We start from the raw sequence: 4,429 nt of genomic DNA, 5'->3' as shown, positions 1-4,429 counted from the left end.
CACGACCCGACCCGAGGCCCTGGTCGTGATGGGTATCCCGAACCACGAAGGCCCAAGAGACCCTGTAACTCCCCAACCCACTAGTGATATTGTCCGCTTTGGGCACAGGCCTGCACGGCTTTAAAACGCGTCACTAGGGAGTAAGGCTTTCTTACTTATATTCCCAACATCCCTCCTGTGTTTTGCTGATGGGCCTCCTTCCTAAGTTGGAGCGTTACAGTTTAGTTGTATTATTTTGATATATCTATTATCGTATTATTTTGTTATTTTTTACAGGTGGTAGATGAATGTCGGACAATTTTGAAAAAAAATTCATGCGTAACGATTAGATTTAATTGTATTATTTTGTTGTCTCTATTATTGTATTGTTTTGTTTCAAATTACAGGTGGTAGATGACTATCGATAGACTTTTAAAATGTTTTTGATAAAGATTAGGTTTAATAAATAAATTCTCCATCTTTACATAGTCAAAAGATATTAAATTTAATTATTATATTCACCTTTATTATTTAAACAAATATCCTATTTAATGTAATGTTTGAACTCACTAAAATGAGGTACACACGTAAGACGGATACACCTAAACTAGTAAATTCAAATATATGAATAATCTATCTCTAAGGGTGGGTTTGGTATGATGGAAAATATTTTCCTGAAAAATAAGTTGATTTTCTACTTATTTTCTTATGTTTGGTTGGTGGGTGAAAAATATTTTTCGAAAAATATTTTATGATGTTTGGTTGGTGAATAGAAAATATTTTAGGTTTTTTTTCTCTTTTCTTTTATTTTTTTCACAAATCATAAACATTTCCTCAGGTTCACCCTTGTAGAATATACTAAAATACTTTTCTTCACTGTAAATTATTCCAATCAAACTCACAATTTAAGAAAAATAAAAGTTCACTACTTCTGGAATGTTTCATCTTTGACAGCTGTGAAAATACATATACGCCTATGAAATTGTTGATGCTTCAGTGGAACAATGTGATGAACTGGATGGAGAAACTAAGAAGTTCAGTGGTATTTCCTGTGTGGTCAAAGAATGCCTTCCTGAACGATAAGGAGTACATAATAATGGTTTTGGTGGGATTTCTAAGATCAGGCTTCCTTCTAACATGTCAATAACCTTGCTCATTAATGGCCTTTGTGTTGGATTGGTTTGGATGCACCACAGACCTACTAATATCAGCTTCCTAGCAGTTTCTTCTTCTTCTTCTTCTTCTCCTTCTTCTTCTTCTTCTTCTCCTTCTTCTTCTTCTTCTTCTCCTTCTTCTTCTTCTTCTTCTTCTTCTTCTTCTTCTTCTTCTTCTTCTTCTTTGCTTATAATTCTATGTAGCTTTAGGTCATCATCTAGCTGAACATGTTGATATGCCCAGTAAGGAAAATATATCTCACTTGTATGGCTCACTTCTTCCTTGACATTTTTTCTTCCTCCGACCATTTCTAGAACCATTATTCCATGACTATAGACATCAGACTTGTGTGAGACTTGTCCAAAGGTCCTACGAATTACTTCGGGAGCAATGAAACCAATCGTACCTCGTGCTCCTAACATGGATATAATCCTTTCTTTCCTGGTGCATAGTTTTGCCAAGCCAAAATCGGATATCTTAGGACAGAATTCCTCATCCAGGAATATGTTATGAGGATTTAAGTCAAAATGCAAAATTCTCTTGTTGCATCCACGGTGAAGATACTCCAATCCTTTAACAATTCCTACAGCAATTTGATACAACCTGTGAAGTCCCAAGAGAGAAACATCGCCATATATGTATTTCTCTAGGGATCCATTTACCATGAAGTTATAAATAAGAGCTCTGTTCCTCCCATCAAGACAATATCCTAAAATAGATACGACATTGACATGAGAAGTCTAGCTGATGCTTGCAATTTCATTGATAAATTCTTCCCCATCACCTTTAGATGCTTTTAAAATCTTCACTGCAACTGCACGGCCATCAGAAAGTTCACCTTTGTAGACCCCTCCATAACCTCTTTTAACAAGCTTATCTTTGAATCCATGTGTCATTTTCTTGATTTCCCAATAGTTGTGTCTCCTTGGTTCCAGAGAACTATATTGCTTAAGTAAAGCCTCCAGACTCTGATCTTTTGTTTTGCCGTTAATTAATCGTAAGCACTTGTAGAATGACTTTCTATACTGTGTGTATCAGATCCCGAAACAGAGTAACATCCTAATTCCAGCAACTAAAATTCCTGTTGTCAGCTTGAGTAAATGAATCTTTCTTGCAAATTGAATGTTTGGTCGCATCAAATACGCCGGTGGCTTTCCATTATATCGACAAGTAAAAGAAAACGTTGTGTCTCCACAACGACATCGGAACTCTTGATCAAATTCAATACACCTCCTAAATCCTGACATGCCAAACAGCCACCTGAGGCATCACTGTAATCCACTTCAAACCCCTCATTCACAGCATCTTGCAGCGTTAGAGTTAAGTCCCACAATTTGTTCTTATAAGCAGTAGAAACAAGAGGAACCATTATGGTGAAGGAACATCCTAGAACATTTGTAACAATTTCATCAGTAATGAACACACCAGTGTTGATTGTTCCAATTATAGAGCAACTAATATTGCTCTGCAGTTGTATGTTGGATAGGACACCAGGACTGCAGCCATAGTGTATGTTTATAAATGTAGTTCCTTGGATGTACCTGAGACTATTGACTAAGGTGGTGTTGTACTCGTAGAGATTGAACAAGGAAGGAGATTTTAGACAAACACCATACATAAGATTATTGTGCACAATCCTCATCCGAGTTGAGGATTCATTAATACTCAGTACACGAAATTCTGAAGGTTGATAGCCAGTGTGTTGTCGCCAGTGCGTGAAAATTGATTTTAAAGTGGAGAGATTATGGGTGCACTCAAGAAAGTAATCGTCTCGGCCACATACTCTTTTGCTTACCACCTCCCCAAAAAGGATACTTAACACCATGTATGCTTCCACAGTTGTAAGTAACTTCACAGTTTATACTCACACTTTCAAACCAAAAGCTGTCAAAAAAAATATTTTTAGTTGTTTAATTGGATAGAGGAAAAAATATGTTTTGAAAAATACTACTGAACAATTAACTAGTATATCAAACAACTCAACATTCTGTCAGAACTAATTTAAGCATAGCAAATAATACCAATATCGAGTATCAAAATATTACAAGAAGCTAAAATTTAAGCAACTATTACTTACATAATTCAAGCTTCCTAATCAATTCCCACAAATGCACAAAAGAGAGAATTTTGGAAGCAAATACATGATACATTATCAAAAACAAAAGAACGGAGAGAAGTTTGGAAGCAAATACACCATACATTATCAAAAACAAAAGAGTGTGAATAATAGTTCCATCACAGTTAATATGGTGATTTCCACTCTTCCAAGTTCACATCTCCATAGCTCTGTAGCTATCTTTTTCGATTCCCTGCACCTTAGATCAATAACCATAACAAAGCTCGAAATTCTAATTCCATTTTTTTGTCTTTACAATCCATGAGGTCGGTCATTTGTAAAACAATATTGTTACTGGAAATACTCACAAGTCTTGCTCAACTAACTCACAAGAAGCTATCAATTTTCATAGATAAGTTAAACCCAAATTTCAATTTTTGAACAAAATTGATCTCAAACGTGAAATTCAAATTTCAATTTTTGAACAAAATTGGCCTCAAATCAGAAACCCAAACAAGCAAAAGAGAAAGAATTAAAGAAATTTTTGACATACCTTAGAAATTCTTGCAGTGGGGAGAAGAGAGAGAGGGGAGAAAGCCGTAAAGTTGGAGACGACCGTGAAATTGGAGACGACGGTGATCTCTTATGGGTGCGAGTTCGATCTTGTTGGGGGTGGATAAGAGGGGTGGAGAAAAGGTGGGGGAAGCATATAAGCGGCTCTTATTTTCCCACAAATGAAGGAAACTAAGCCAGCATAGAAAATGTTTTCTCAAAAAAATTCTATGATCAAACAAAACAGAGAAAAAAGAGAATATTTTCTAGAAAATATTTTCCATCACACCAAACACACCCTAAATCAACTACCAAATAACACCATGAGGTTTAGTTACAGCTTGTTTGGATGGTGGTTTTTCATGGTATGATATGGTATGGTTACCATGGGAATCATTTTTGTTTTCATGGTATCCTAAAAATGATGGTATAGTTTGGTACTATTCCATGGTTTGGGAACCATGGAATCCCCCATTTTTATGAACCACCAATTTGGTGGTATGCCATGGTTTTCCTCTTTTTCTTCCAATTATGCCCCTGTATAATTTTGTTTAATCCTATTTTACCCTCCACCCTATTTTCTTATTCTCTTTTCTGCTCTTTGCGGTAATCTCTCAGCAGCTTCAACAACAACAATGGTGAGGCTTCTGCTAAAAGCCCAAGAAAAGAAAAATAATGGCGAGGCTT

The 4,429-nt window shown here is 35.9% G+C and overlaps 1 pseudogene; it reads right to left on the bottom strand.

Annotated features, from left to right (window-relative positions):
- Positions 1-835: 835 nt before the first annotated feature.
- Positions 836-3,923, bottom strand: LOC107859559 (annotated as a pseudogene).
- Between the last annotated feature and the right edge of the window lie 506 nt (positions 3,924-4,429).

The sequence above is a fragment of the Capsicum annuum genome, chromosome 1 (genome assembly GCF_002878395.1).
Source record: "Capsicum annuum cultivar UCD-10X-F1 chromosome 1, UCD10Xv1.1, whole genome shotgun sequence".
Taxonomy (NCBI): domain Eukaryota; kingdom Viridiplantae; phylum Streptophyta; class Magnoliopsida; order Solanales; family Solanaceae; genus Capsicum; species Capsicum annuum.
Note: the sequence above shows the minus strand (reverse complement) of the source record. Positions and strands in the feature narration are given on the sequence as shown.